At 51.0% G+C, this 26,873-nt stretch overlaps 52 non-coding genes across 52 annotated transcripts; 41 read left to right on the forward strand and 11 right to left on the reverse strand.

Annotated features, from left to right (window-relative positions):
- Positions 1–903: 903 nt before the first annotated feature.
- On the reverse strand, positions 904–975 carry Trnag-ccc (transfer RNA glycine (anticodon CCC)). Its single transcript has one exon. It is a non-coding gene; the product is annotated as a tRNA-Gly (tRNA).
- Positions 976–1,658: 683 nt separating this feature from the next.
- Trnal-uaa (transfer RNA leucine (anticodon UAA)) lies at positions 1,659–1,742 on the forward strand. Its single transcript has one exon. It is a non-coding gene; the product is annotated as a tRNA-Leu (tRNA).
- A 1,219-nt stretch (positions 1,743–2,961) lies between these two features.
- Trnag-ccc (transfer RNA glycine (anticodon CCC)) lies at positions 2,962–3,033 on the reverse strand. The gene has a single exon. It is a non-coding gene; the product is annotated as a tRNA-Gly (tRNA).
- A 683-nt stretch (positions 3,034–3,716) lies between these two features.
- On the forward strand, positions 3,717–3,800 carry Trnal-uaa (transfer RNA leucine (anticodon UAA)). Its single transcript has one exon. It is a non-coding gene; the product is annotated as a tRNA-Leu (tRNA).
- A 473-nt stretch (positions 3,801–4,273) lies between these two features.
- On the forward strand, positions 4,274–4,346 carry Trnam-cau (transfer RNA methionine (anticodon CAU)). The gene has a single exon. It is a non-coding gene; the product is annotated as a tRNA-Met (tRNA).
- Positions 4,347–4,802: 456 nt separating this feature from the next.
- Trnae-cuc (transfer RNA glutamic acid (anticodon CUC)) lies at positions 4,803–4,874 on the forward strand. Its single transcript has one exon. It is a non-coding gene; the product is annotated as a tRNA-Glu (tRNA).
- A 253-nt stretch (positions 4,875–5,127) lies between these two features.
- Trnai-aau (transfer RNA isoleucine (anticodon AAU)) lies at positions 5,128–5,201 on the forward strand. The gene has a single exon. It is a non-coding gene; the product is annotated as a tRNA-Ile (tRNA).
- A 747-nt stretch (positions 5,202–5,948) lies between these two features.
- Trnag-ucc (transfer RNA glycine (anticodon UCC)) lies at positions 5,949–6,020 on the reverse strand. Its single transcript has one exon. It is a non-coding gene; the product is annotated as a tRNA-Gly (tRNA).
- Positions 6,021–6,339: 319 nt separating this feature from the next.
- Trnag-gcc (transfer RNA glycine (anticodon GCC)) lies at positions 6,340–6,410 on the forward strand. The gene has a single exon. It is a non-coding gene; the product is annotated as a tRNA-Gly (tRNA).
- Positions 6,411–6,705: 295 nt separating this feature from the next.
- Positions 6,706–6,778, forward strand: Trnam-cau (transfer RNA methionine (anticodon CAU)). Its single transcript has one exon. It is a non-coding gene; the product is annotated as a tRNA-Met (tRNA).
- Positions 6,779–7,201: 423 nt separating this feature from the next.
- Trnae-cuc (transfer RNA glutamic acid (anticodon CUC)) lies at positions 7,202–7,273 on the forward strand. The gene has a single exon. It is a non-coding gene; the product is annotated as a tRNA-Glu (tRNA).
- A 253-nt stretch (positions 7,274–7,526) lies between these two features.
- On the forward strand, positions 7,527–7,600 carry Trnai-aau (transfer RNA isoleucine (anticodon AAU)). The gene has a single exon. It is a non-coding gene; the product is annotated as a tRNA-Ile (tRNA).
- Positions 7,601–8,350: 750 nt separating this feature from the next.
- Trnag-ucc (transfer RNA glycine (anticodon UCC)) lies at positions 8,351–8,422 on the reverse strand. The gene has a single exon. It is a non-coding gene; the product is annotated as a tRNA-Gly (tRNA).
- Positions 8,423–8,742: 320 nt separating this feature from the next.
- Positions 8,743–8,813, forward strand: Trnag-gcc (transfer RNA glycine (anticodon GCC)). Its single transcript has one exon. It is a non-coding gene; the product is annotated as a tRNA-Gly (tRNA).
- Positions 8,814–9,108: 295 nt separating this feature from the next.
- On the forward strand, positions 9,109–9,181 carry Trnam-cau (transfer RNA methionine (anticodon CAU)). The gene has a single exon. It is a non-coding gene; the product is annotated as a tRNA-Met (tRNA).
- Positions 9,182–9,604: 423 nt separating this feature from the next.
- On the forward strand, positions 9,605–9,676 carry Trnae-cuc (transfer RNA glutamic acid (anticodon CUC)). Its single transcript has one exon. It is a non-coding gene; the product is annotated as a tRNA-Glu (tRNA).
- Positions 9,677–9,929: 253 nt separating this feature from the next.
- Positions 9,930–10,003, forward strand: Trnai-aau (transfer RNA isoleucine (anticodon AAU)). Its single transcript has one exon. It is a non-coding gene; the product is annotated as a tRNA-Ile (tRNA).
- A 749-nt stretch (positions 10,004–10,752) lies between these two features.
- Positions 10,753–10,824, reverse strand: Trnag-ucc (transfer RNA glycine (anticodon UCC)). The gene has a single exon. It is a non-coding gene; the product is annotated as a tRNA-Gly (tRNA).
- A 320-nt stretch (positions 10,825–11,144) lies between these two features.
- On the forward strand, positions 11,145–11,215 carry Trnag-gcc (transfer RNA glycine (anticodon GCC)). Its single transcript has one exon. It is a non-coding gene; the product is annotated as a tRNA-Gly (tRNA).
- A 295-nt stretch (positions 11,216–11,510) lies between these two features.
- Trnam-cau (transfer RNA methionine (anticodon CAU)) lies at positions 11,511–11,583 on the forward strand. The gene has a single exon. It is a non-coding gene; the product is annotated as a tRNA-Met (tRNA).
- Positions 11,584–12,006: 423 nt separating this feature from the next.
- Trnae-cuc (transfer RNA glutamic acid (anticodon CUC)) lies at positions 12,007–12,078 on the forward strand. Its single transcript has one exon. It is a non-coding gene; the product is annotated as a tRNA-Glu (tRNA).
- A 253-nt stretch (positions 12,079–12,331) lies between these two features.
- On the forward strand, positions 12,332–12,405 carry Trnai-aau (transfer RNA isoleucine (anticodon AAU)). The gene has a single exon. It is a non-coding gene; the product is annotated as a tRNA-Ile (tRNA).
- Positions 12,406–13,155: 750 nt separating this feature from the next.
- Trnag-ucc (transfer RNA glycine (anticodon UCC)) lies at positions 13,156–13,227 on the reverse strand. The gene has a single exon. It is a non-coding gene; the product is annotated as a tRNA-Gly (tRNA).
- A 320-nt stretch (positions 13,228–13,547) lies between these two features.
- Positions 13,548–13,618, forward strand: Trnag-gcc (transfer RNA glycine (anticodon GCC)). The gene has a single exon. It is a non-coding gene; the product is annotated as a tRNA-Gly (tRNA).
- A 295-nt stretch (positions 13,619–13,913) lies between these two features.
- Positions 13,914–13,986, forward strand: Trnam-cau (transfer RNA methionine (anticodon CAU)). Its single transcript has one exon. It is a non-coding gene; the product is annotated as a tRNA-Met (tRNA).
- A 423-nt stretch (positions 13,987–14,409) lies between these two features.
- Positions 14,410–14,481, forward strand: Trnae-cuc (transfer RNA glutamic acid (anticodon CUC)). Its single transcript has one exon. It is a non-coding gene; the product is annotated as a tRNA-Glu (tRNA).
- Positions 14,482–14,734: 253 nt separating this feature from the next.
- Positions 14,735–14,808, forward strand: Trnai-aau (transfer RNA isoleucine (anticodon AAU)). The gene has a single exon. It is a non-coding gene; the product is annotated as a tRNA-Ile (tRNA).
- Positions 14,809–15,557: 749 nt separating this feature from the next.
- Positions 15,558–15,629, reverse strand: Trnag-ucc (transfer RNA glycine (anticodon UCC)). The gene has a single exon. It is a non-coding gene; the product is annotated as a tRNA-Gly (tRNA).
- A 320-nt stretch (positions 15,630–15,949) lies between these two features.
- On the forward strand, positions 15,950–16,020 carry Trnag-gcc (transfer RNA glycine (anticodon GCC)). Its single transcript has one exon. It is a non-coding gene; the product is annotated as a tRNA-Gly (tRNA).
- Positions 16,021–16,315: 295 nt separating this feature from the next.
- Trnam-cau (transfer RNA methionine (anticodon CAU)) lies at positions 16,316–16,388 on the forward strand. Its single transcript has one exon. It is a non-coding gene; the product is annotated as a tRNA-Met (tRNA).
- Positions 16,389–16,811: 423 nt separating this feature from the next.
- Trnae-cuc (transfer RNA glutamic acid (anticodon CUC)) lies at positions 16,812–16,883 on the forward strand. Its single transcript has one exon. It is a non-coding gene; the product is annotated as a tRNA-Glu (tRNA).
- Positions 16,884–17,136: 253 nt separating this feature from the next.
- Positions 17,137–17,210, forward strand: Trnai-aau (transfer RNA isoleucine (anticodon AAU)). The gene has a single exon. It is a non-coding gene; the product is annotated as a tRNA-Ile (tRNA).
- Positions 17,211–17,960: 750 nt separating this feature from the next.
- Trnag-ucc (transfer RNA glycine (anticodon UCC)) lies at positions 17,961–18,032 on the reverse strand. The gene has a single exon. It is a non-coding gene; the product is annotated as a tRNA-Gly (tRNA).
- A 320-nt stretch (positions 18,033–18,352) lies between these two features.
- Positions 18,353–18,423, forward strand: Trnag-gcc (transfer RNA glycine (anticodon GCC)). Its single transcript has one exon. It is a non-coding gene; the product is annotated as a tRNA-Gly (tRNA).
- A 295-nt stretch (positions 18,424–18,718) lies between these two features.
- On the forward strand, positions 18,719–18,791 carry Trnam-cau (transfer RNA methionine (anticodon CAU)). The gene has a single exon. It is a non-coding gene; the product is annotated as a tRNA-Met (tRNA).
- A 423-nt stretch (positions 18,792–19,214) lies between these two features.
- Positions 19,215–19,286, forward strand: Trnae-cuc (transfer RNA glutamic acid (anticodon CUC)). The gene has a single exon. It is a non-coding gene; the product is annotated as a tRNA-Glu (tRNA).
- Positions 19,287–19,539: 253 nt separating this feature from the next.
- On the forward strand, positions 19,540–19,613 carry Trnai-aau (transfer RNA isoleucine (anticodon AAU)). The gene has a single exon. It is a non-coding gene; the product is annotated as a tRNA-Ile (tRNA).
- A 750-nt stretch (positions 19,614–20,363) lies between these two features.
- Positions 20,364–20,435, reverse strand: Trnag-ucc (transfer RNA glycine (anticodon UCC)). Its single transcript has one exon. It is a non-coding gene; the product is annotated as a tRNA-Gly (tRNA).
- Positions 20,436–20,755: 320 nt separating this feature from the next.
- Trnag-gcc (transfer RNA glycine (anticodon GCC)) lies at positions 20,756–20,826 on the forward strand. Its single transcript has one exon. It is a non-coding gene; the product is annotated as a tRNA-Gly (tRNA).
- A 295-nt stretch (positions 20,827–21,121) lies between these two features.
- Positions 21,122–21,194, forward strand: Trnam-cau (transfer RNA methionine (anticodon CAU)). The gene has a single exon. It is a non-coding gene; the product is annotated as a tRNA-Met (tRNA).
- Positions 21,195–21,617: 423 nt separating this feature from the next.
- Trnae-cuc (transfer RNA glutamic acid (anticodon CUC)) lies at positions 21,618–21,689 on the forward strand. The gene has a single exon. It is a non-coding gene; the product is annotated as a tRNA-Glu (tRNA).
- Positions 21,690–21,942: 253 nt separating this feature from the next.
- On the forward strand, positions 21,943–22,016 carry Trnai-aau (transfer RNA isoleucine (anticodon AAU)). Its single transcript has one exon. It is a non-coding gene; the product is annotated as a tRNA-Ile (tRNA).
- A 750-nt stretch (positions 22,017–22,766) lies between these two features.
- Positions 22,767–22,838, reverse strand: Trnag-ucc (transfer RNA glycine (anticodon UCC)). Its single transcript has one exon. It is a non-coding gene; the product is annotated as a tRNA-Gly (tRNA).
- A 320-nt stretch (positions 22,839–23,158) lies between these two features.
- Trnag-gcc (transfer RNA glycine (anticodon GCC)) lies at positions 23,159–23,229 on the forward strand. The gene has a single exon. It is a non-coding gene; the product is annotated as a tRNA-Gly (tRNA).
- A 295-nt stretch (positions 23,230–23,524) lies between these two features.
- On the forward strand, positions 23,525–23,597 carry Trnam-cau (transfer RNA methionine (anticodon CAU)). Its single transcript has one exon. It is a non-coding gene; the product is annotated as a tRNA-Met (tRNA).
- A 423-nt stretch (positions 23,598–24,020) lies between these two features.
- Positions 24,021–24,092, forward strand: Trnae-cuc (transfer RNA glutamic acid (anticodon CUC)). The gene has a single exon. It is a non-coding gene; the product is annotated as a tRNA-Glu (tRNA).
- A 253-nt stretch (positions 24,093–24,345) lies between these two features.
- Trnai-aau (transfer RNA isoleucine (anticodon AAU)) lies at positions 24,346–24,419 on the forward strand. Its single transcript has one exon. It is a non-coding gene; the product is annotated as a tRNA-Ile (tRNA).
- Positions 24,420–25,169: 750 nt separating this feature from the next.
- Positions 25,170–25,241, reverse strand: Trnag-ucc (transfer RNA glycine (anticodon UCC)). The gene has a single exon. It is a non-coding gene; the product is annotated as a tRNA-Gly (tRNA).
- Positions 25,242–25,561: 320 nt separating this feature from the next.
- Positions 25,562–25,632, forward strand: Trnag-gcc (transfer RNA glycine (anticodon GCC)). Its single transcript has one exon. It is a non-coding gene; the product is annotated as a tRNA-Gly (tRNA).
- A 295-nt stretch (positions 25,633–25,927) lies between these two features.
- Trnam-cau (transfer RNA methionine (anticodon CAU)) lies at positions 25,928–26,000 on the forward strand. The gene has a single exon. It is a non-coding gene; the product is annotated as a tRNA-Met (tRNA).
- Positions 26,001–26,456: 456 nt separating this feature from the next.
- Trnae-cuc (transfer RNA glutamic acid (anticodon CUC)) lies at positions 26,457–26,528 on the forward strand. The gene has a single exon. It is a non-coding gene; the product is annotated as a tRNA-Glu (tRNA).
- A 253-nt stretch (positions 26,529–26,781) lies between these two features.
- Positions 26,782–26,855, forward strand: Trnai-aau (transfer RNA isoleucine (anticodon AAU)). The gene has a single exon. It is a non-coding gene; the product is annotated as a tRNA-Ile (tRNA).
- The last annotated feature ends 18 nt before the right edge of the window (positions 26,856–26,873 follow it).

The raw sequence follows: 26,873 nt of genomic DNA on the forward strand, positions 1-26,873 counted from the left end.
GTGTCAGGGCAGTAATAAAGGTGGATGAGACGGTGGATCGGGTATTGGACTGCAGACGTGCCACATTGCGTCGCTCGAAAGCTGAGTAAGTTAGAGCGTCGTGCTGTGAACACAAAGGCCACGTATTCGACCGCACCAAGTGCCATTTTATTTTTCTCCCCTAAAAGAGAATGCTTCCTCCAGCGAGACACTGCCAGGTAAATAACAAGCGATCTTCACAAGAAGTAAGATGTCTACACGTCGCGCGATACTGTCGCCAACGGCGATACCGCGCGTAGTGCAGCGGTTCTCGTCTGTTCACCGGCGTCAAGAATCGTTGGCCGTGGTTAGTATTTGGATGCGTTCTCGGCTGGGAACTCGACGTGCTGTTGGCGTCTTTCATTTTGCATTTTTCCTTCGGTTTCGTGGTTGCTTAGCGATAATGATGCGGTCCCGCACGCTGACGCCACTCTTGCCTCTCGGTACACTAAGGGGCGAATCTGTGGCCACAATAAAATGAAAGGTTCTGTCGTGTGTTTGTCGTTTTTTGGTCTCTCCCAGTCGTTTCTCGCGCCTGCCCTCTACGTATATGCCCATTTCCAAGCGTCAGCTTTCGCGTCAGCCGAGCAATGAAAGGTTCTGTCTTGTGTTTGTCGTTTTTTGGTCTCTCCCAGTCGTTTCTCGCGCCTGCCCTCTACATATATGCCCATTTCCAAGCGTCAGCTTTCGCGTCAGCCGAGCAAAGTCGAGACAAGTCGACACATGGAGACACACGACGCTGAGAAACGAAACCGCAGACTAGCGCCCTGGCAGCACGGACTGAGACGAGGGGCGAAGGAAAACTATTCGTACCGCGACACTTCACAGTTTCGAAGATCGCGTTTCGGTACGTGGAATACCCGTAGAAGAAAAAAGTACCTTTTGTGCGGTGGCCGGGAATCGAACCCGGATCAACTGCTTGGGAAGCAACCATGCTGATCGTTACACCACCACCGCGTTGTGCTGCGTACCACCCACGCCCTGATATATCGGCTACCCTCCTGCCATCAGAGGCCGAAGGCGATGGCGCTGTAGGCGCTCAACGCCAGAGCGGAGGTGAGCACATCTGAACGCAGTGCGTAGGTGCTGCTAGGGCGATGTAGCGTAACTAGAAGCAGAACTGACAGCCGTTGAAAAACTGCCATTTAATTTACAGCAGGGCGATAAAACAAATATCTAATGTGACGTACTTACTGATGATCCAGAGTCGATTCAGCATATGTGTGCCAATCCAGAAGTAGAAAGCACCTAAGTATCACAATATTAAGTTGGTTAGTTTGATGCTCGCCTGGAGCATATCATTAGCTTCCCCTGAGGGCGAAATGCACAGCGTAGCCGTTGCTAGGGAACGGCCTTTTCTGTCGTTTTTTGTTTTCTCTGCGTCAATGTGAATGTTGATAACTACAGTTCTGCTCGTTCCACTTACGACAGATGGCGACGGAAAACAATGGTGTAAGGCACCATATTTAAGCTGTGGTTCCCGAAAGTGAGGGTGGGGTGCAACTTCACATCTGACAACTCGTTTTAAATACTCTAAAACCAACGTATTTCCTTCACACAAGAAAAAAACACGCTAACTTCGCCGTCAGGCTCTGGAGATATGCCTAGAAACGGCGGTAGTAGACACTTTGCGCCCACACGTCAGATTGGCCGAGCGGTCTAAGGCGCCAGATTTAAGCTCTGGTTCCCGGAGGGGAGCGTGGGTTCGAACCCCACATCTGACAATGCATTTTAAATATTCCAAAACTACCAATTTCGTACATGCGGGAAGAACAGGTTCCACAGATACTACTAGAAACGGCAGTGACTATGGTGCTTGCCTTGCAAGTCTGATTGTCTGACGGTCAGAAAGAATGGAAAGCTGTTAGGAGACATGGCTTTCAGCCACGAGGCCCGGATTCGATTCCTGGTAGCCGAACATCCTTTTGTTTGCTGAGTCTTATTATTCTCACGGCATTTACGATATCTTTGTGTTGTGGTTTTTGGGGTCCAAGCATCAGGCGAGCAAACGTGAACGAAAGCAGATATGTGTGTAAATGAGTGTCAGGGCAGTAATAAAGGTGGATGAGACGGTGGATCGGGTATTGGACTGCAGACGTGCCACATTGCGTCGCTCGAAAGCTGAGTAAGTTAGAGCGTCGTGCTGTGAACACAAAGGCCACGTATTCGACCGCACCAAGTGCCATTTTATTTTTCTCCCCTAAAAGAGAATGCTTCCTCCAGCGAGACACTGCCAGGTAAATAACAAGCGATCTTCACAAGAAGTAAGATGTCTACACGTCGCGCGATACTGTCGCCAACGGCGATACCGCGCGTAGTGCAGCGGTTCTCGTCTGTTCACCGGCGTCAAGAATCGTTGGCCGTGGTTAGTATTTGGATGCGTTCTCGGCTGGGAACTCGACGTGCTGTTGGCGTCTTTCATTTTGCATTTTTCCTTCGGTTTCGTGGTTGCTTAGCGATAATGATGCGGTCCCGCACGCTGACGCCACTCTTGCCTCTCGGTACACTAAGGGGCGAATCTGTGGCCACAATAAAATGAAAGGTTCTGTCGTGTGTTTGTCGTTTTTTGGTCTCTCCCAGTCGTTTCTCGCGCCTGCCCTCTACGTATATGCCCATTTCCAAGCGTCAGCTTTCGCGTCAGCCGAGCAATGAAAGGTTCTGTCTTGTGTTTGTCGTTTTTTGGTCTCTCCCAGTCGTTTCTCGCGCCTGCCCTCTACATATATGCCCATTTCCAAGCGTCAGCTTTCGCGTCAGCCGAGCAAAGTCGAGACAAGTCGACACATGGAGACACACGACGCTGAGAAACGAAACCGCAGACTAGCGCCCTGGCAGCACGGACTGAGACGAGGGGCGAAGGAAAACTATTCGTACCGCGACACTTCACAGTTTCGAAGATCGCGTTTCGGTACGTGGAATACCCGTAGAAGAAAAAAGTACCTTTTGTGCGGTGGCCGGGAATCGAACCCGGATCAACTGCTTGGGAAGCAACCATGCTGATCGTTACACCACCACCGCGTTGTGCTGCGTACCACCCACGCCCTGATATATCGGCTACCCTCCTGCCATCAGAGGCCGAAGGCGATGGCGCTGTAGGCGCTCAACGCCAGAGCGGAGGTGAGCACATCTGAACGCAGTGCGTAGGTGCTGCTAGGGCGATGTAGCGTAACTAGAAGCAGAACTGACAGCCGTTGAAAAACTGCCATTTAATTTACAGCAGGGCGATAAAACAAATATCTAATGTGACGTACTTACTGATGATCCAGAGTCGATTCAGCATATGTGTGCCAATCCAGAAGTAGAAAGCACCTAAGTATCACAATATTAAGTTGGTTAGTTTGATGCTCGCCTGGAGCATATCATTAGCTTCCCCTGAGGGCGAAATGCACAGCGTAGCCGTTGCTAGGGAACGGCCTTTTCTGTCGTTTTTTGTTTTCTCTGCGTCAATGTGAATGTTGATAACTACAGTTCTGCTCGTTCCACTTACGACAGATGGCGACGGAAAACAATGGTGTAAGGCACCATATTTAAGCTGTGGTTCCCGAAAGTGAGGGTGGGGTGCAACTTCACATCTGACAACTCGTTTTAAATACTCTAAAACCAACGTATTTCCTTCACACAAGAAAAAAACACGCTAACTTCGCCGTCAGGCTCTGGAGATATGCCTAGAAACGGCGGTAGTAGACACTTTGCGCCCACACGTCAGATTGGCCGAGCGGTCTAAGGCGCCAGATTTAAGCTCTGGTTCCCGGAGGGGAGCGTGGGTTCGAACCCCACATCTGACAATGCATTTTAAATATTCCAAAACTACCAATTTCGTACATGCGGGAAGAACAGGTTCCACAGATACTACTAGAAACGGCAGTGACTATGGTGCTTGCCTTGCAAGTCTGATTGTCTGGCGGTCAGAAAGAATGGAAAGCTGTTAGGAGACATGGCTTTCAGCCACGAGGCCCGGATTCGATTCCTGGTAGCCGAACATCCTTTTGTTTGCTGAGTCTTATTATTCTCACGGCATTTACGATATCTTTGTGTTGTGGTTTTTGGGGTCCAAGCATCAGGCGAGCAAACGTGAACGAAAGCAGATATGTGTGTAAATGAGTGTCAGGGCAGTAATAAAGGTGGATGAGACGGTGGATCGGGTATTGGACTGCAGACGTGCCACATTGCGTAGCTCGAAAGCTGAGTAAGGAAGTGCAGACTCTGTACCACTGGTATTTGGTACTTACCGAGATTCCAGAAGGCGTGGCGATCACCTGCCTCGGTAGCGCAGTAGGCAGCGCGTAAGTCTCATAATCTTAAGGTCGTGAGTTCGATCCTCACCCGGGGCATTTAATTTACTTTCGTCCACAGCTAAATTGACGGCTCTGGGGTTTGCGAAGGAGCGAAACACTTCGTACTTTGTTATCCACAAGGCTTCAACGACTCAGCGTGATAATGTTTACTTCCCGTTATTACTACCTGCAGTTCTTAAGAAAAATTTTCAAGGAACAATGTACTAGTAATAAAACTGAATATCGTACGATATAAAGTGTAAAGTCACACAATGTATGACCTGCTGTATGATGACAGGCAGCAGGTCTTTACTTGCGAAATAAGTAAATAAATATTACTACTTACAGCTTTGCTTTTCCTCCTACCCCTGTAACAACGAGGCATAAAGCAATGGATTGTGACTTTTGACATGCGCGCCTCGCCATGGGCGCGCGAAAAGGTGCTCGCAAACAGGGAAAGTGCGACACGGAAAGCGAGTGGACCGGGTGTAAACCCCGAGAAAAATGTGCACGTCCGGTGTGGTCTAGTGGCTAGGATACCTGGCTCTCACCCAGGAGGCCCGGGTTCGATTCCCGGTACCGGAACGGAATTTTTTCGGAAAAAATCACGACAAGTTTTGACCCTGCGAAAGGCTGTTTCACGTCCTCCTCGCATTATAGCTACTGGTTCATTAACGTCAGCTGAAAACAGCCGAGAGAAACGGGCAAGCAATGAAATTACTACGAGCAGCGGAATAAAGAAGAGACGCTGGTCCACTGTTGGACTGCTACCATAGAAATGTTACATGGCAATACGCAGAGCAATTCCCGCGAAGCGATGGAAGGCTGTCTGCACCGAGGCCCGTTAGCTCAGTTGGTTAGAGCGTCGTGCTAATAACGCGAAGGTCGTGGGTTCGATCCCCCCACGGGCCACTACGATTTCACTCTCTCAAAAAGGCAGCGGCGATTTCGGCGGGGAAGTATGGTGACAAAGAAATCGTCACATTGTGCGGGAACTGATAGGGGACCAGAACGCGACTTGTCGGGACGCGCTAAAACACTTCACTGGTCACAGCACGGTGAACGCACAGTTTCTCGTCCGATCACCGCTACTGCGCGAAACTGGACGTTGTCAGTGCTTGGGCGGGTGACCGCCTGCGAACACACGGCACTGCCGATAGTTTCAATTCGTATTTCTCTTTCCTCTTCGGTTTCGGAGCTGCAGCGCTATTCGGTCAAGGGCACTGGCGCCACATTTTGCCTCTCGGTATGCCAAGTCGCGCCGTGCGGCCACAGTGAAATGAAGGAGCGTGTTGAAAAATTTTCAACAAAGAAAAAAAAAAGAAATCTACTAGTAATAAAACTGAATTTGTCTGACAGAACATGTAAAATCAGACAATACATGATAACAGGCAGCAGGTATTTACTTGAGGCATAAGTAATGTGGTGCCCGCCCGCCTCGCCATACCTCTCTCAGTCGTTTTGCGTGCTTGTCCTTTTTATATAGGCCGATTGGAGAGCGTCAGCTCTCGCGTCAGACGAGCAAAGTCGAGACAAGTCGAGACTCAAGGTGAATCGACGCACACGCTATAGGGTGGCCTGCAGCGAGTAAGATGGGGAAAGAAACATTAATTGAAGGACGCGTGGGAAAAGTACTCATACGCAAAAGTAAAAGCCGGCTGCGGTGGCCGGGAATCGAACCCGGATCAACTGCTTGGAAGGCAACTATGCTGACCATTACACCACCACCGCACGGTTTCAGTCCGCGCACGCCGCGCTGTGTCTGCTTCCGCCTGTCGTCGGCGGCTCAAGGTGGTCGTAGCTGTAGGAGCATTACGGGGTAGGCGAGCGCATCCAGACAGCGTCTCTACGCACATTTCGCGTCCTTTGGCAAGAGTCGTCGCGTGCGTGCGCCGCAAGAGTACTTAGGCGATCGCGTTCGGGCGTCATTTTTAAGCAGTGCAGTGCAGGATTCAGCGTCTGTAGCATTCTCTCGAGAGGATGCGACGGCGCTGGACGGCAGTCCCACTTTCCCCACAGACGTCTGCCGCGGAAAGCACCAGGAAGCTGAGCATCGGTGGTTCAGTGGTAGAATGCTCGCCCGCCACGCGGGCGGCCCGGGTTCGATTCCCGGCCGATGCATCATTTTGTTTTTTCTCCGATAGTGGTGCTGCGTGTCTTTCGCACTCGAACTGCGTGAGCCATGAGAATGAACCGTGGTATTTCCGTGTGGAAATAACCAAACATGCAGCGCGCACGACTGCTCGTTTGGACTCTTATGTGCTATTGTACATACTGGCGTCGGCCTAGCATCGCAAGTTGCCTGTCGCGCCGGGAATGGACGTGTAGCAACTGAAAAAAATGAGCCAGGAAGTGCAGACTCTCTACCCCTGGTATTTGGTAGTTACAGAGATTCCAGAAGGCGTGGCGGTCACTTGCCTCGGTAGCGCAGTAGGCAGCGCGTAAGACTCATAATCTTATAGTCGTGAGTTCGATCCTCACCCGGGGCATTCAATTTACTTTCGTCCACAGCTAAATTGACGGCTCTGGGGTTTGCGAAGGAGCGAAACACTTCGTACTTTGTTATCCACAAGGCTTCAACGACTCAGCGTGATAATGTTTACTTCCCGTTATTACTACCTGCAGTTCTTACGAAAAATTTTCAAGGAACAATGTACTAGTAATAAAACTGAATTTCGTACGATATAACGTGTAAAGTCACACAATGTATGACCTGCTGTATGATGACAGGCAGCAGGTCTTTACTTGCGAAATAAGTAAATAAATATTACTACTTACAGCTTTGCTTTTCCTCCTACCCCTGTAACAACGAGGCATAAAGCAATGGAATGTGACTTTTGACATGGGCGCGCGAAAAGGTGCTCGCAAACAGGGAAAGTGCGACACGGAAAGCGAGGAGAAAAATGTGCACGTCCGGTGTGGTCTAGTGGCTAGGATACCTGGCTCTCACCCAGGAGGCCCGGGTTCGATTCCCGGTACCGGAACGGAATTTTTTCGGAAAAAATCACGACAAGTTTTGACCCTGCGAAAGGCTGTTTCACGTCCTCCTCGCATTATAGCTACTGGTTCATTAACGTCAGCTGAAAACAGCCGAGAGAAACGGGCAAGCAATGAAATTACTACGAGCAGCGGAATAAAGAAGAGACGCTGGTCCACTGTTGGACTGCTACCATAGAAATGTTACATGGCAATACGCAGAGCAATTCCCGCGAAGCGATGGAAGGCTGTCTGCACCGAGGCCCGTTAGCTCAGTTGGTTAGAGCGTCGTGCTAATAACGCGATGGTCGTGGGTTCGATCCCCCCACGGGCCACTACGATTTCACTCTTTCAAAAAGGCAGCGCCGATTTCGGCGGGGAAGTATGGTGACAAAGAAATCGTCACATTGTGTGGGAACTGATAGGGGACCAGAACGCGACTTGTCGGGACGCGCTAAAACACTTCACTGGTCACAGCACGGTGAACGCACAGTTTCTCGTCCGATCACCGCTACTGCGCGAAACTGGACGTTGTCAGTGCTTGGGCGGGTGACCGCCTGCGAACACACGGCACTGCCGATAGTTTCAATTCGTATTTCTCTTTCCTCTTCGGTTTCGGAGCTGCAGCGCTATTCGGTCAAGGGCACTGGCGCCACATTTTGCCTCTCGGTATGCCAAGTCGCGCCGTGCGGCCACAGTGAAATGAAGGAGCGTGTTGAAAAATTTTCAACAAAGAAAAAAAAAAAAAGAAATCTACTAGTAATAAAACTGAATTTGTCTGACAGAACATGTAAAATCAGATAATACATGATAACAGGCAGCAGGTATTTACTTGAGGCATAAGTAATGTGGTGCCCGCCCGCCTCGCCATACCTCTCTCAGTCGTTTTGCGTGCTTGTCCTTTTTATATAGGCCGATTGGAGAGCGTCAGCTCTCGCGTCAGACGAGCAAAGTCGAGACAAGTCGAGACTCAAGGTGAATCGACGCACACGCTATAGGGTGGCCTGCAGCGAGTAAGATGGGGAAAGAAACATTAATTGAAGGACGCGTGGCAAAAGTACTCAGACGCAAAAGTAAAAGCCGGCTGCGGTGGCCGGGAATCGAACCCGGATCAACTGCTTGGAAGGCAACTATGCTGACCATTACACCACCACCGCACGGTTTCCGTCCGCGCACGCCGCGCTGTGTCTGCTTCCCGCCTGTCGTCGGCGGCTCAAGGTGGTCGTAGCTGTAGGCGCATTACGGGGTAGGCGAGCGCATCCAGACAGCGTCTCTACGCACATTTCGCGTCCTTTGGCAAGAGTCGTCGCGTGCGTGCGCCGCAAGAGTACTTAGGCGATCGCGTTCGGGCGTCATTTTTAAGCAGTGCAGTGCAGGATTCAGCGTCTGTAGCATTCTCTCGAGAGGATGCGACGGCGCTGGACGGCAGTCCCACTTTCCCCACAGACGTCTGCCGCGGAAAGCACCAGGAAGCTGAGCATCGGTGGTTCAGTGGTAGAATGCTCGCCTGCCACGCGGGCGGCCCGGGTTCGATTCCCGGCCGATGCATCATTTTGTTTTTTCTCCGATAGTGGTGCTGCGTGTCTTTCGCACTCGAACTGCGTGAGCCATGAGAATGAACCGTGGTATTTCCGTGTGGAAATAACCAAACATGCAGCGCGCACGACTGCTCGTTTGGACTCTTATGTGCTATTGTACATACTGGCGTCGGCCTAGCATCGCAAGTTGCCTGTCGCGCCGGGAATGGACGTGTAGCAACTGAAAAAAATGAGCCAGGAAGTGCAGACTCTCTACCCCTGGTATTTGGTAGTTACAGAGATTCCAGAAGGCGTGGCGGTCACTTGCCTCGGTAGCGCAGTAGGCAGCGCGTAAGTCTCATAATCTTAAGGTCGTGAGTTCGATCCTCACCCGGGGCATTTAATTTACTTTCGTCCACAGCTAAATTGACGGCTCTGGGGTTTGCGAAGGAGCGAAACACTTCGTACTTTGTTATCCACAAGGCTTCAACGACTCAGCGTGATAATGTTTACTTCCCGTTATTACTACCTGCAGTTCTTACGAAAAATTTTCAAGGAACAATGTACTAGTAATAAAACTGAATTTCGTACGATATAACGTGTAAAGTCACACAATGTATGACCTGCTGTATGATGACAGGCAGCAGGTCTTTACTTGCGAAATAAGTAAATAAATATTACTACTTACAGCTTTGCTTTTCCTCCTACCCCTGTAACAACGAGGCATAAAGCAATGGATTGTGACTTTTGACATGGGCGCGCGAAAAGGTGCTCGCAAACAGGGAAAGTGCGACACGGAAAGCGAGGAGAAAAATGTGCACGTCCGGTGTGGTCTAGTGGCTAGGATACCTGGCTCTCACCCAGGAGGCCCGGGTTCGATTCCCGGTACCGGAACGGAATTTTTTCGGAAAAAATCACGACAAGTTTTGACCCTGCGAAAGGCTGTTTCACGTCCTCCTCGCATTATAGCTACTGGTTCATTAACGTCAGCTGAAAACAGCCGAGAGAAACGGGCAAGCAATGAAATTACTACGAGCAGCGGAATAAAGAAGAGACGCTGGTCCACTGTTGGACTGCAACCATAGAAATGTTACATGGCAATACGCAGAGCAATTCCCGCGAAGCGATGGAAGGCTGTCTGCACCGAGGCCCGTTAGCTCAGTTGGTTAGAGCGTCGTGCTAATAACGCGAAGGTCGTGGGTTCGATCCCCCCACGGGCCACTACGATTTCACTCTTTCAAAAAGGCAGCGCCGATTTCGGCGGGGAAGTATGGTGACAAAGAAATCGTCACATTGTGTGGGAACTGATAGGGGACCAGAACGCGACTTGTCGGGACGCGCTAAAACACTTCACTGGTCACAGCACGGTGAACGCACAGTTTCTCGTCCGATCACCGCTACTGCGCGAAACTGGACGTTGTCAGTGCTTGGGCGGGTGACCGCCTGCGAACACACGGCACTGCCGATAGTTTCAATTCGTATTTCTCTTTCCTCTTCGGTTTCGGAGCTGCAGCGCTATTCGGTCAAGGGCACTGGCGCCACATTTTGCCTCTCGGTATGCCAAGTCGCGCCGTGCGGCCACAGTGAAATGAAGGAGCGTGTTGAAAAATTTTCAACAAAGAAAAAAAAAAAAGAAATCTACTAGTAATAAAACTGAATTTGTCTGACAGAACATGTAAAATCAGATAATACATGATAACAGGCAGCAGGTATTTACTTGAGGCATAAGTAATGTGGTGCCCGCCCGCCTCGCCATACCTCTCTCAGTCGTTTTGCGTGCTTGTCCTTTTTATATAGGCCGATTGGAGAGCGTCAGCTCTCGCGTCAGACGAGCAAAGTCGAGACAAGTCGAGACTCAAGGTGAATCGACGCACACGCTATAGGGTGGCCTGCAGCGAGTAAGATGGGGAAAGAAACATTAATTGAAGGACGCGTGGCAAAAGTACTCAGACGCAAAAGTAAAAGCCGGCTGCGGTGGCCGGGAATCGAACCCGGATCAACTGCTTGGAAGGCAACTATGCTGACCATTACACCACCACCGCACGGTTTCCGTCCGCGCACGCCGCGCTGTGTCTGCTTCCCGCCTGTCGTCGGCGGCTCAAGGTGGTCGTAGCTGTAGGCGCATTACGGGGTAGGCGAGCGCATCCAGACAGCGTCTCTACGCACATTTCACGTCCTTTGGCAAGAGTCGTCGCGTGCGTGCGCCGCAAGAGTACTTAGGCGATCGCGTTCGGGCGTCATTTTTAAGCAGTGCAGTGCAGGATTCAGCGTCTGTAGCATTCTCTCGAGAGGATGCGACGGCGCTGGACGGCAGTCCCACTTTCCCCACAGACGTCTGCCGCGGAAAGCACCAGGAAGCTGAGCATCGGTGGTTCAGTGGTAGAATGCTCGCCTGCCACGCGGGCGGCCCGGGTTCGATTCCCGGCCGATGCATCATTTTGTTTTTTCTCCGATAGTGGTGCTGCGTGTCTTTCGCACTCGAACTGCGTGAGCCATGAGAATGAACCGTGGTATTTCCGTGTGGAAATAACCAAACATGCAGCGCGCACGACTGCTCGTTTGGACTCTTATGTGCTATTGTACATACTGGCGTCGGCCTAGCATCGCAAGTTGCCTGTCGCGCCGGGAATGGACGTGTAGCAACTGAAAAAAATGAGCCAGGAAGTGCAGACTCTCTACCCCTGGTATTTGGTAGTTACAGAGATTCCAGAAGGCGTGGCGGTCACTTGCCTCGGTAGCGCAGTAGGCAGCGCGTAAGTCTCATAATCTTAAGGTCGTGAGTTCGATCCTCACCCGGGGCATTTAATTTACTTTCGTCCACAGCTAAATTGACGGCTCTGGGGTTTGCGAAGGAGCGAAACACTTCGTACTTTGTTATCCACAAGGCTTCAACGACTCAGCGTGATAATGTTTACTTCCCGTTATTACTACCTGCAGTTCTTACGAAAAATTTTCAAGGAACAATGTACTAGTAATAAAACTGAATTTCGTACGATATAACGTGTAAAGTCACACAATGTATGACCTGCTGTATGATGACAGGCAGCAGGTCTTTACTTGCGAAATAAGTAAATAAATATTACTACTTACAGCTTTGCTTTTCCTCCTACCCCTGTAACAACGAGGCATAAAGCAATGGATTGTGACTTTTGACATGGGCGCGCGAAAAGGTGCTCGCAAACAGGGAAAGTGCGACACGGAAAGCGAGGAGAAAAATGTGCACGTCCGGTGTGGTCTAGTGGCTAGGATACCTGGCTCTCACCCAGGAGGCCCGGGTTCGATTCCCGGTACCGGAACGGAATTTTTTCGGAAAAAATCACGACAAGTTTTGACCCTGCGAAAGGCTGTTTCACGTCCTCCTCGCATTATAGCTACTGGTTCATTAACGTCAGCTGAAAACAGCCGAGAGAAACGGGCAAGCAATGAAATTACTACGAGCAGCGGAATAAAGAAGAGACGCTGGTCCACTGTTGGACTGCTACCATAGAAATGTTACATGGCAATACGCAGAGCAATTCCCGCGAAGCGATGGAAGGCTGTCTGCACCGAGGCCCGTTAGCTCAGTTGGTTAGAGCGTCGTGCTAATAACGCGAAGGTCGTGGGTTCGATCCCCCCACGGGCCACTACGATTTCACTCTTTCAAAAAGGCAGCGCCGATTTCGGCGGGGAAGTATGGTGACAAAGAAATCGTCACATTGTGTGGGAACTGATAGGGGACCAGAACGCGACTTGTCGGGACGCGCTAAAACACTTCACTGGTCACAGCACGGTGAACGCACAGTTTCTCGTCCGATCACCGCTACTGCGCGAAACTGGACGTTGTCAGTGCTTGGGCGGGTGACCGCCTGCGAACACACGGCACTGCCGATAGTTTCAATTCGTATTTCTCTTTCCTCTTCGGTTTCGGAGCTGCAGCGCTATTCGGTCAAGGGCACTGGCGCCACATTTTGCCTCTCGGTATGCCAAGTCGCGCTGTGCGGCCACAGTGAAATGAAGGAGCGTGTTGAAAAATTTTCAACAAAGAAAAAAAAAAAAAGAAATCTACTAGTAATAAAACTGAATTTGTCTGACAGAACATGTAAAATCAGATAATACATGATAACAGGCAGCAGGTATTTACTTGAGGCATAAGTAATGTGGTGCCCGCCCGCCTCGCCATACCTCTCTCAGTCGTTTTGCGTGCTTGTCCTTTTTATATAGGCCGATTGGAGAGCGTCAGCTCTCGCGTCAGACGAGCAAAGTCGAGACAAGTCGAGACTCAAGGTGAATCGACGCACACGCTATAGGGTGGCCTGCAGCGAGTAAGATGGGGAAAGAAACATTAATTGAAGGACGCGTGGCAAAAGTACTCAGACGCAAAAGTAAAAGCCGGCTGCGGTGGCCGGGAATCGAACCCGGATCAACTGCTTGGAAGGCAACTATGCTGACCATTACACCACCACCGCACGGTTTCCGTCCGCGCACGCCGCGCTGTGTCTGCTTCCCGCCTGTCGTCGGCGGCTCAAGGTGGTCGTAGCTGTAGGCGCATTACGGGGTAGGCGAGCGCATCCAGACAGCGTCTCTACGCACATTTCGCGTCCTTTGGCAAGAGTCGTCGCGTGCGTGCGCCGCAAGAGTACTTAGGCGATCGCGTTCGGGCGTCATTTTTAAGCAGTGCAGTGCAGGATTCAGCGTCTGTAGCATTCTCTCGAGAGGATGCGACGGCGCTGGACGGCAGTCCCACTTTCCCCACAGACGTCTGCCGCGGAAAGCACCAGGAAGCTGAGCATCGGTGGTTCAGTGGTAGAATGCTCGCCTGCCACGCGGGCGGCCCGGGTTCGATTCCCGGCCGATGCATCATTTTGTTTTTTCTCCGATAGTGGTGCTGCGTGTCTTTCGCACTCGAACTGCGTGAGCCATGAGAATGAACCGTGGTATTTCCGTGTGGAAATAACCAAACATGCAGCGCGCACGACTGCTCGTTTGGACTCTTATGTGCTATTGTACATACTGGCGTCGGCCTAGCATCGCAAGTTGCCTGTCGCGCCGGGAATGGACGTGTAGCAACTGAAAAAAATGAGCCAGGAAGTGCAGACTCTCTACCCCTGGTATTTGGTAGTTACAGAGATTCCAGAAGGCGTGGCGGTCACTTGCCTCGGTAGCGCAGTAGGCAGCGCGTAAGTCTCATAATCTTAAGGTCGTGAGTTCGATCCTCACCCGGGGCATTTAATTTACTTTCGTCCACAGCTAAATTGACGGCTCTGGGGTTTGCGAAGGAGCGAAACACTTCGTACTTTGTTATCCACAAGGCTTCAACGACTCAGCGTGATAATGTTTACTTCCCGTTATTACTACCTGCAGTTCTTACGAAAAATTTTCAAGGAACAATGTACTAGTAATAAAACTGAATTTCGTACGATATAACGTGTAAAGTCACACAATGTATGACCTGCTGTATGATGACAGGCAGCAGGTCTTTACTTGCGAAATAAGTAAATAAATATTACTACTTACAGCTTTGCTTTTCCTCCTACCCCTGTAACAACGAGGCATAAAGCAATGGATTGTGACTTTTGACATGGGCGCGCGAAAAGGTGCTCGCAAACAGGGAAAGTGCGACACGGAAAGCGAGGAGAAAAATGTGCACGTCCGGTGTGGTCTAGTGGCTAGGATACCTGGCTCTCACCCAGGAGGCCCGGGTTCGATTCCCGGTACCGGAACGGAATTTTTTCGGAAAAAATCACGACAAGTTTTGACCCTGCGAAAGGCTGTTTCACGTCCTCCTCGCATTATAGCTACTGGTTCATTAACGTCAGCTGAAAACAGCCGAGAGAAACGGGCAAGCAATGAAATTACTACGAGCAGCGGAATAAAGAAGAGACGCTGGTCCACTGTTGGACTGCAACCATAGAAATGTTACATGGCAATACGCAGAGCAATTCCCGCGAAGCGATGGAAGGCTGTCTGCACCGAGGCCCGTTAGCTCAGTTGGTTAGAGCGTCGTGCTAATAACGCGAAGGTCGTGGGTTCGATCCCCCCACGGGCCACTACGATTTCACTCTTTCAAAAAGGCAGCGCCGATTTCGGCGGGGAAGTATGGTGACAAAGAAATCGTCACATTGTGTGGGAACTGATAGGGGACCAGAACGCGACTTGTCGGGACGCGCTAAAACACTTCACTGGTCACAGCACGGTGAACGCACAGTTTCTCGTCCGATCACCGCTACTGCGCGAAACTGGACGTTGTCAGTGCTTGGGCGGGTGACCGCCTGCGAACACACGGCACTGCCGATAGTTTCAATTCGTATTTCTCTTTCCTCTTCGGTTTCGGAGCTGCAGCGCTATTCGGTCAAGGGCACTGGCGCCACATTTTGCCTCTCGGTATGCCAAGTCGCGCCGTGCGGCCACAGTGAAATGAAGGAGCGTGTTGAAAAATTTTCAACAAAGAAAAAAAAAAAAGAAATCTACTAGTAATAAAACTGAATTTGTCTGACAGAACATGTAAAATCAGATAATACATGATAACAGGCAGCAGGTATTTACTTGAGGCATAAGTAATGTGGTGCCCGCCCGCCTCGCCATACCTCTCTCAGTCGTTTTGCGTGCTTGTCCTTTTTATATAGGCCGATTGGAGAGCGTCAGCTCTCGCGTCAGACGAGCAAAGTCGAGACAAGTCGAGACTCAAGGTGAATCGACGCACACGCTATAGGGTGGCCTGCAGCGAGTAAGATGGGGAAAGAAACATTAATTGAAGGACGCGTGGCAAAAGTACTCAGACGCAAAAGTAAAAGCCGGCTGCGGTGGCCGGGAATCGAACCCGGATCAACTGCTTGGAAGGCAACTATGCTGACCATTACACCACCACCGCACGGTTTCCGTCCGCGCACGCCGCGCTGTGTCTGCTTCCCGCCTGTCGTCGGCGGCTCAAGGTGGTCGTAGCTGTAGGCGCATTACGGGGTAGGCGAGCGCATCCAGACAGCGTCTCTACGCACATTTCACGTCCTTTGGCAAGAGTCGTCGCGTGCGTGCGCCGCAAGAGTACTTAGGCGATCGCGTTCGGGCGTCATTTTTAAGCAGTGCAGTGCAGGATTCAGCGTCTGTAGCATTCTCTCGAGAGGATGCGACGGCGCTGGACGGCAGTCCCACTTTCCCCACAGACGTCTGCCGCGGAAAGCACCAGGAAGCTGAGCATCGGTGGTTCAGTGGTAGAATGCTCGCCTGCCACGCGGGCGGCCCGGGTTCGATTCCCGGCCGATGCATCATTTTGTTTTTTCTCCGATAGTGGTGCTGCGTGTCTTTCGCACTCGAACTGCGTGAGCCATGAGAATGAACCGTGGTATTTCCGTGTGGAAATAACCAAACATGCAGCGCGCACGACTGCTCGTTTGGACTCTTATGTGCTATTGTACATACTGGCGTCGGCCTAGCATCGCAAGTTGCCTGTCGCGCCGGGAATGGACGTGTAGCAACTGAAAAAAATGAGCCAGGAAGTGCAGACTCTCTACCCCTGGTATTTGGTAGTTACAGAGATTCCAGAAGGCGTGGCGGTCACTTGCCTCGGTAGCGCAGTAGGCAGCGCGTAAGTCTCATAATCTTAAGGTCGTGAGTTCGATCCTCACCCGGGGCATTTAATTTACTTTCGTCCACAGCTAAATTGACGGCTCTGGGGTTTGCGAAGGAGCGAAACACTTCGTACTTTGTTATCCACAAGGCTTCAACGACTCAGCGTGATAATGTTTACTTCCCGTTATTACTACCTGCAGTTCTTACGAAAAATTTTCAAGGAACAATGTACTAGTAATAAAACTGAATTTCGTACGATATAACGTGTAAAGTCACACAATGTATGACCTGCTGTATGATGACAGGCAGCAGGTCTTTACTTGCGAAATAAGTAAATAAATATTACTACTTACAGCTTTGCTTTTCCTCCTACCCCTGTAACAACGAGGCATAAAGCAATGGATTGTGACTTTTGACATGGGCGCGCGAAAAGGTGCTCGCAAACAGGGAAAGTGCGACACGGAAAGCGAGGAGAAAAATGTGCACGTCCGGTGTGGTCTAGTGGCTAGGATACCTGGCTCTCACCCAGGAGGCCCGGGTTCGATTCCCGGTACCGGAACGGAATTTTTTCGGAAAAAATCACGACAAGTTTTGACCCTGCGAAAGGCTGTTTCACGTCCTCCTCGCATTATAGCTACTGGTTCATTAACGTCAGCTGAAAACAGCCGAGAGAAACGGGCAAGCAATGAAATTACTACGAGCAGCGGAATAAAGAAGAGACGCTGGTCCACTGTTGGACTGCTACCATAGAAATGTTACATGGCAATACGCAGAGCAATTCCCGCGAAGCGATGGAAGGCTGTCTGCACCGAGGCCCGTTAGCTCAGTTGGTTAGAGCGTCGTGCTAATAACGCGAAGGTCGTGGGTTCGATCCCCCCACGGGCCACTACGATTTCACTCTTTCAAAAAGGCAGCGCCGATTTCGGCGGGGAAGTATGGTGACAAAGAAATCGTCACATTGTGTGGGAACTGATAGGGGACCAGAACGCGACTTGTCGGGACGCGCTAAAACACTTCACTGGTCACAGCACGGTGAACGCACAGTTTCTCGTCCGATCACCGCTACTGCGCGAAACTGGACGTTGTCAGTGCTTGGGCGGGTGACCGCCTGCGAACACACGGCACTGCCGATAGTTTCAATTCGTATTTCTCTTTCCTCTTCGGTTTCGGAGCTGCAGCGCTATTCGGTCAAGGGCACTGGCGCCACATTTTGCCTCTCGGTATGCCAAGTCGCGCCGTGCGGCCACAGTGAAATGAAGGAGCGTGTTGAAAAATTTTCAACAAAGAAAAAAAAAAAAAGAAATCTACTAGTAATAAAACTGAATTTGTCTGACAGAACATGTAAAATCAGATAATACATGATAACAGGCAGCAGGTATTTACTTGAGGCATAAGTAATGTGGTGCCCGCCCGCCTCGCCATACCTCTCTCAGTCGTTTTGCGTGCTTGTCCTTTTTATATAGGCCGATTGGAGAGCGTCAGCTCTCGCGTCAGACGAGCAAAGTCGAGACAAGTCGAGACTCAAGGTGAATCGACGCACACGCTATAGGGTGGCCTGCAGCGAGTAAGATGGGGAAAGAAACATTAATTGAAGGACGCGTGGCAAAAGTACTCAGACGCAAAAGTAAAAGCCGGCTGCGGTGGCCGGGAATCGAACCCGGATCAACTGCTTGGAAGGCAACTATGCTGACCATTACACCACCACCGCACGGTTTCCGTCCGCGCACGCCGCGCTGTGTCTGCTTCCCGCCTGTCGTCGGCGGCTCAAGGTGGTCGTAGCTGTAGGCGCATTACGGGGTAGGCGAGCGCATCCAGACAGCGTCTCTACGCACATTTCGCGTCCTTTGGCAAGAGTCGTCGCGTGCGTGCGCCGCAAGAGTACTTAGGCGATCGCGTTCGGGCGTCATTTTTAAGCAGTGCAGTGCAGGATTCAGCGTCTGTAGCATTCTCTCGAGAGGATGCGACGGCGCTGGACGGCAGTCCCACTTTCCCCACAGACGTCTGCCGCGGAAAGCACCAGGAAGCTGAGCATCGGTGGTTCAGTGGTAGAATGCTCGCCTGCCACGCGGGCGGCCCGGGTTCGATTCCCGGCCGATGCATCATTTTGTTTTTTCTCCGATAGTGGTGCTGCGTGTCTTTCGCACTCGAACTGCGTGAGCCATGAGAATGAACCGTGGTATTTCCGTGTGGAAATAACCAAACATGCAGCGCGCACGACTGCTCGTTTGGACTCTTATGTGCTATTGTACATACTGGCGTCGGCCTAGCATCGCAAGTTGCCTGTCGCGCCGGGAATGGACGTGTAGCAACTGAAAAAAATGAGCCAGGAAGTGCAGACTCTCTACCCCTGGTATTTGGTAGTTACAGAGATTCCAGAAGGCGTGGCGGTCACTTGCCTCGGTAGCGCAGTAGGCAGCGCGTAAGTCTCATAATCTTAAGGTCGTGAGTTCGATCCTCACCCGGGGCATTTAATTTACTTTCGTCCACAGCTAAATTGACGGCTCTGGGGTTTGCGAAGGAGCGAAACACTTCGTACTTTGTTATCCACAAGGCTTCAACGACTCAGCGTGATAATGTTTACTTCCCGTTATTACTACCTGCAGTTCTTACGAAAAATTTTCAAGGAACAATGTACTAGTAATAAAACTGAATTTCGTACGATATAACGTGTAAAGTCACACAATGTATGACCTGCTGTATGATGACAGGCAGCAGGTCTTTACTTGCGAAATAAGTAAATAAATATTACTACTTACAGCTTTGCTTTTCCTCCTACCCCTGTAACAACGAGGCATAAAGCAATGGATTGTGACTTTTGACATGGGCGCGCGAAAAGGTGCTCGCAAACAGGGAAAGTGCGACACGGAAAGCGAGGAGAAAAATGTGCACGTCCGGTGTGGTCTAGTGGCTAGGATACCTGGCTCTCACCCAGGAGGCCCGGGTTCGATTCCCGGTACCGGAACGGAATTTTTTCGGAAAAAATCACGACAAGTTTTGACCCTGCGAAAGGCTGTTTCACGTCCTCCTCGCATTATAGCTACTGGTTCATTAACGTCAGCTGAAAACAGCCGAGAGAAACGGGCAAGCAATGAAATTACTACGAGCAGCGGAATAAAGAAGAGACGCTGGTCCACTGTTGGACTGCTACCATAGAAATGTTACATGGCAATACGCAGAGCAATTCCCGCGAAGCGATGGAAGGCTGTCTGCACCGAGGCCCGTTAGCTCAGTTGGTTAGAGCGTCGTGCTAATAACGCGAAGGTCGTGGGTTCGATCCCCCCACGGGCCACTACGATTTCACTCTTTCAAAAAGGCAGCGCCGATTTCGGCGGGGAAGTATGGTGACAAAGAAATCGTCACATTGTGTGGGAACTGATAGGGGACCAGAACGCGACTTGTCGGGACGCGCTAAAACACTTCACTGGTCACAGCACGGTGAACGCACAGTTTCTCGTCCGATCACCGCTACTGCGCGAAACTGGACGTTGTCAGTGCTTGGGCGGGTGACCGCCTGCGAACACACGGCACTGCCGATAGTTTCAATTCGTATTTCTCTTTCCTCTTCGGTTTCGGAGCTGCAGCGCTATTCGGTCAAGGGCACTGGCGCCACATTTTGCCTCTCGGTATGCCAAGTCGCGCCGTGCGGCCACAGTGAAATGAAGGAGCGTGTTGAAAAATTTTCAACAAAGAAAAAAAAAAAAAGAAATCTACTAGTAATAAAACTGAATTTGTCTGACAGAACATGTAAAATCAGATAATACATGATAACAGGCAGCAGGTATTTACTTGAGGCATAAGTAATGTGGTGCCCGCCCGCCTCGCCATACCTCTCTCAGTCGTTTTGCGTGCTTGTCCTTTTTATATAGGCCGATTGGAGAGCGTCAGCTCTCGCGTCAGACGAGCAAAGTCGAGACAAGTCGAGACTCAAGGTGAATCGACGCACACGCTATAGGGTGGCCTCCAGCGAGTAAGATGGGGAAAGAAACATTAATTGAAGGACGCGTGGCAAAAGTACTCAGACGCAAAAGTAAAAGCCGGCTGCGGTGGCCGGGAATCGAACCCGGATCAACTGCTTGGAAGGCAACTATGCTGACCATTACACCACCACCGCACGGTTTCCGTCCGCGCACGCCGCGCTGTGTCTGCTTCCCGCCTGTCGTCGGCGGCTCAAGGTGGTCGTAGCTGTAGGCGCATTACGGGGTAGGCGAGCGCATCCAGACAGCGTCTCTACGCACATTTCGCGTCCTTTGGCAAGAGTCGTCGCGTGCGTGCGCCGCAAGAGTACTTAGGCGATCGCGTTCGGGCGTCATTTTTAAGCAGTGCAGTGCAGGATTCAGCGTCTGTAGCATTCTCTCGAGAGGATGCGACGGCGCTGGACGGCAGTCCCACTTTCCCCACAGACGTCTGCCGCGGAAAGCACCAGGAAGCTGAGCATCGGTGGTTCAGTGGTAGAATGCTCGCCTGCCACGCGGGCGGCCCGGGTTCGATTCCCGGCCGATGCATCATTTTGTTTTTTCTCCGATAGTGGTGCTGCGTGTCTTTCGCACTCGAACTGCGTGAGCCATGAGAATGAACCGTGGTATTTCCGTGTGGAAATAACCAAACATGCAGCGCGCACGACTGCTCGTTTGGACTCTTATGTGCTATTGTACATACTGGCGTCGGCCTAGCATCGCAAGTTGCCTGTCGCGCCGGGAATGGACGTGTAGCAACTGAAAAAAATGAGCCAGGAAGTGCAGACTCTCTACCCCTGGTATTTGGTAGTTACAGAGATTCCAGAAGGCGTGGCGGTCACTTGCCTCGGTAGCGCAGTAGGCAGCGCGTAAGTCTCATAATCTTAAGGTCGTGAGTTCGATCCTCACCCGGGGCATTTAATTTACTTTCGTCCACAGCTAAATTGACGGCTCTGGGGTTTGCGAAGGAGCGAAACACTTCGTACTTTGTTATCCACAAGGCTTCAACGACTCAGCGTGATAATGTTTACTTCCCGTTATTACTACCTGCAGTTCTTACGAAAAATTTTCAAGGAACAATGTACTAGTAATAAAACTGAATTTCGTACGATATAACTCGTAAAGTCACACAATGTATGACCTGCTGTATGATGACAGGCAGCAGGTCTTTACTTGCGAAATAAGTAAATAAATATTACTACTTACAGCTTTGCTTTTCCTCCTACCCCTGTAACAACGAGGCATAAAGCAATGGATTGTGACTTTTGACATGGGCGCGCGAAAAGGTGCTCGCAAACAGGGAAAGTGCGACACGGAAAGCGAGGAGAAAAATGTGCACGTCCGGTGTGGTCTAGTGGCTAGGATACCTGGCTCTCACCCAGGAGGCCCGGGTTCGATTCCCGGTACCGGAACGGAATTTTTTCGGAAAAAATCACGACAAGTTTTGACCCTGCGAAAGGCTGTTTCACGTCCTCCTCGCATTATAGCTACTGGTTCATTAACGTCAGCTGAAAACAGCCGAGAGAAACGGGCAAGCAATGAAATTACTACGAGCAGCGGAATAAAGAAGAGACGCTGGTCCACTGTTGGACTGCTACCATAGAAATGTTACATGGCAATACGCAGAGCAATTCCCGCGAAGCGATGGAAGGCTGTCTGCACCGAGGCCCGTTAGCTCAGTTGGTTAGAGCGTCGTGCTAATAACGCGAAGGTCGTGGGTTCGATCCCCCCACGGGCCACTACGATTTCACTCTTTCAAAAAGGCAGCGCCGATTTCGGCGGGGAAGTATGGTGACAAAGAAATCGTCACATTGTGTGGGAACTGATAGGGGACCAGAACGCGACTTGTCGGGACGCGCTAAAACACTTCACTGGTCACAGCACGGTGAACGCACAGTTTCTCGTCCGATCACCGCTACTGCGCGAAACTGGACGTTGTCAGTGCTTGGGCGGGTGACCGCCTGCGAACACACGGCACTGCCGATAGTTTCAATTCGTATTTCTCTTTCCTCTTCGGTTTCGGAGCTGCAGCGCTATTCGGTCAAGGGCACTGGCGCCACATTTTGCCTCTCGGTATGCCAAGTCGCGCCGTGCGGCCACAGTGAAATGAAGGAGCGTGTTGAAAAATTTTCAACAAAGAAAAAAAAAAAAAGAAATCTACTAGTAATAAAACTGAATTTGTCTGACAGAACATGTAAAATCAGATAATACATGATAACAGGCAGCAGGTATTTACTTGAGGCATAAGTAATGTGGTGCCCGCCCGCCTCGCCATACCTCTCTCAGTCGTTTTGCGTGCTTGTCCTTTTTATATAGGCCGATTGGAGAGCGTCAGCTCTCGCGTCAGACGAGCAAAGTCGAGACAAGTCGAGACTCAAGGTGAATCGACGCACACGCTATAGGGTGGCCTGCAGCGAGTAAGATGGGGAAAGAAACATTAATTGAAGGACGCGTGGCAAAAGTACTCAGACGCAAAAGTAAAAGCCGGCTGCGGTGGCCGGGAATCGAACCCGGATCAACTGCTTGGAAGGCAACTATGCTGACCATTACACCACCACCGCACGGTTTCCGTCCGCGCACGCCGCGCTGTGTCTGCTTCCCGCCTGTCGTCGGCGGCTCAAGGTGGTCGTAGCTGTAGGCGCATTACGGGGTAGGCGAGCGCATCCAGACAGCGTCTCTACGCACATTTCGCGTCCTTTGGCAAGAGTCGTCGCGTGCGTGCGCCGCAAGAGTACTTAGGCGATCGCGTTCGGGCGTCATTTTTAAGCAGTGCAGTGCAGGATTCAGCGTCTGTAGCATTCTCTCGAGAGGATGCGACGGCGCTGGACGGCAGTCCCACTTTCCCCACAGACGTCTGCCGCGGAAAGCACCAGGAAGCTGAGCATCGGTGGTTCAGTGGTAGAATGCTCGCCTGCCACGCGGGCGGCCCGGGTTCGATTCCCGGCCGATGCATCATTTTGTTTTTTCTCCGATAGTGGTGCTGCGTGTCTTTCGCACTCGAACTGCGTGAGCCATGAGAATGAACCGTGGTATTTCCGTGTGGAAATAACCAAACATGCAGCGCGCACGACTGCTCGTTTGGACTCTTATGTGCTATTGTACATACTGGCGTCGGCCTAGCATCGCAAGTTGCCTGTCGCGCCGGGAATGGACGTGTAGCAACTGAAAAAAATGAGCCAGGAAGTGCAGACTCTCTACCCCTGGTATTTGGTAGTTACAGAGATTCCAGAAGGCGTGGCGGTCACTTGCCTCGGTAGCGCAGTAGGCAGCGCGTAAGTCTCATAATCTTAAGGTCGTGAGTTCGATCCTCACCCGGGGCATTTAATTTACTTTCGTCCACAGCTAAATTGACGGCTCTGGGGTTTGCGAAGGAGCGAAACACTTCGTACTTTGTTATCCACAAGGCTTCAACGACTCAGCGTGATAATGTTTACTTCCCGTTATTACTACCTGCAGTTCTTACGAAAAATTTTCAAGGAACAATGTACTAGTAATAAAACTGAATTTCGTACGATATAACGTGTAAAGTCACACAATGTATGACCTGCTGTATGATGACAGGCAGCAGGTCTTTACTTGCGAAATAAGTAAATAAATATTACTACTTACAGCTTTGCTTTTCCTCCTACCCCTGTAACAACGAGGCATAAAGCAATGGATTGTGACTTTTGACATGGGCGCGCGAAAAGGTGCTCGCAAACAGGGAAAGTGCGACACGGAAAGCGAGGAGAAAAATGTGCACGTCCGGTGTGGTCTAGTGGCTAGGATACCTGGCTCTCACCCAGGAGGCCCGGGTTCGATTCCCGGTACCGGAACGGAATTTTTTCGGAAAAAATCACGACAAGTTTTGACCCTGCGAAAGGCTGTTTCACGTCCTCCTCGCATTATAGCTACTGGTTCATTAACGTCAGCTGAAAACAGCCGAGAGAAACGGGCAAGCAATGAAATTACTACGAGCAGCGGAATAAAGAAGAGACGCTGGTCCACTGTTGGACTGCTACCATAGAAATGTTACATGGCAATACGCAGAGCAATTCCCGCGAAGCGATGGAAGGCTGTCTGCACCGAGGCCCGTTAGCTCAGTTGGTTAGAGCGTCGTGCTAATAACGCGAAGGTCGTGGGTTCGATCCCCCCACGGGCCACTACGATTTCACTCTTTCAAAAAGGCAGCGCCGATTTCGGCGGGGAAGTATGGTGACAAAGAAATCGTCACATTGTGTGGGAACTGATAGGGGACCAGAACGCGACTTGTCGGGACGCGCTAAAACACTTCACTGGTCACAGCACGGTGAACGCACAGTTTCTCGTCCGATCACCGCTACTGCGCGAAACTGGACGTTGTCAGTGCTTGGGCGGGTGACCGCCTGCGAACACACGGCACTGCCGATAGTTTCAATTCGTATTTCTCTTTCCTCTTCGGTTTCGGAGCTGCAGCGCTATTCGGTCAAGGGCACTGGCGCCACATTTTGCCTCTCGGTATGCCAAGTCGCGCCGTGCGGCCACAGTGAAATGAAGGAGCGTGTTGAAAAATTTTCAACAAAGAAAAAAAAAAAAAGAAATCTACTAATAATAAAACTGAATTTGTCTGACAGAACATGTAAAATCAGATAATACATGATAACAGGCAGCAGGTATTTACTTGAGGCATAAGTAATGTGGTGCCCGCCCGCCTCGCCATACCTCTCTCAGTCGTTTTGCGTGCTTGTCCTTTTTATATAGGCCGATTGGAGAGCGTCAGCTCTCGCGTCAGACGAGCAAAGTCGAGACAAGTCGAGACTCAAGGTGAATCGACGCACACGCTATAGGGTGGCCTGCAGCGAGTAAGATGGGGAAAGAAACATTAATTGAAGGACGCGTGGCAAAAGTACTCATACGCAAAAGTAAAAGCCGGCTGCGGTGGCCGGGAATCGAACCCGGATCAACTGCTTGGAAGGCAACTATGCTGACCATTACACCACCACCGCACGGTTTCCGTCCGCGCACGCCGCGCTGTGTCTGCTTCCCGCCTGTCGTCGGCGGCTCAAGGTGGTCGTAGCTGTAGGCGCATTACGGGGTAGGCGAGCGCATCCAGACAGCGTCTCTACGCACATTTCGCGTCCTTTGGCAAGAGTCGTCGCGTGCGTGCGCCGCAAGAGTACTTAGGCGATCGCGTTCGGGCGTCATTTTTAAGCAGTGCAGTGCAGGATTCAGCGTCTGTAGCATTCTCTCGAGAGGATGCGACGGCGCTGGACGGCAGTCCCACTTTCCCCACAGACGTCTGCCGCGGAAAGCACCAGGAAGCTGAGCATCGGTGGTTCAGTGGTAGAATGCTCGCCTGCCACGCGGGCGGCCCGGGTTCGATTCCCGGCCGATGCATCATTTTGTTTTTTCTCCGATAGTGGTGCTGCGTGTCTTTCGCACTCGAACTGCGTGAGCCATGAGAATGAACCGTGGTATTTCCGTGTGGAAATAACCAAACATGCAGCGCGCACGACTGCTCGTTTGGACTCTTATGTGCTATTGTACATACTGGCGTCGGCCTAGCATCGCAAGTTGCCTGTCGCGCCGGGAATGGACGTGTAGCAACTGAAAAAAATGAGCCAGGAAGTGCAGACTCTCTACCCCTGGTATTTGGTAGTTACAGAGATTCCAGAAGGCATGGCGGTCACTTGCCTCGGTAGCGCAGTAGGCAGCGCGTAAGTCTCATAATCTTAAGGTCGTGAGTTCGATCCTCACCCGGGGCATTTAATTTACTTTCGTCCACAGCTAAATTGACGGCTCTGGGGTTTGCGAAGGAGCGAAACACTTCGTACTTTGTTATCCACAAGGCTTCAACGACTCAGCGTGATAATGTTTACTTCCCGTTATTACTACCTGCAGTTCTTACGAAAAATTTTCAAGGAACAATGTACTAGTAATAAAACTGAATTTCGTACGATATAACGTGTAAAGTCACACAATGTATGACCTGCTGTATGATGACAGGCAGCAGGTCTTTACTTGCGAAATAAGTAAATAAATATTACTACTTACAGCTTTGCTTTTCCTCCTACCCCTGTAACAACGAGGCATAAAGCAATGGATTGTGACTTTTGACATGCGCGCCTCGCCATGGGCGCGCGAAAAGGTGCTCGCAAACAGGGAAAGTGCGACACGGAAAGCGAGTGGACCGGGTGTAAACCCCGAGAAAAATGTGCACGTCCGGTGTTGTCTAGTGGCTAGGATACCTGGCTCTCACCCAGGAGGCCCGGGTTCGATTCCCGGTACCGGAACGGAATTTTTTCGGAAAAAATCACGACAAGTTTTGACCCTGCGAAAGGCTGTTTCACATCCTCCTCGCATTATAGCTACTGGTTCATTAACGTCAGCTGAAAACAGCCGAGAGAAACGGGCAAGCAATGAAATTACTACGAGCAGCGGAATAAAGAAGAGACGCTGGTCCACGGTTGGACTGCTACCATAGAAATGTTACATGGCAATACGCAGAGCAATTCCCGCGAAGCGATGGAAGGCTGTCTGCACCGAGGCCCGTTAGCTCAGTTGGTTAGAGCGTCGTGCTAATAACGCGAAGGTCGTGGGTTCGATCCCCCCACGGGCCACTACGATTTCACTCTTTC

This window comes from Schistocerca cancellata, unplaced genomic scaffold, assembly GCF_023864275.1.
Source record: "Schistocerca cancellata isolate TAMUIC-IGC-003103 unplaced genomic scaffold, iqSchCanc2.1 HiC_scaffold_1083, whole genome shotgun sequence".
NCBI lineage: Eukaryota > Metazoa > Arthropoda > Insecta > Orthoptera > Acrididae > Schistocerca > Schistocerca cancellata.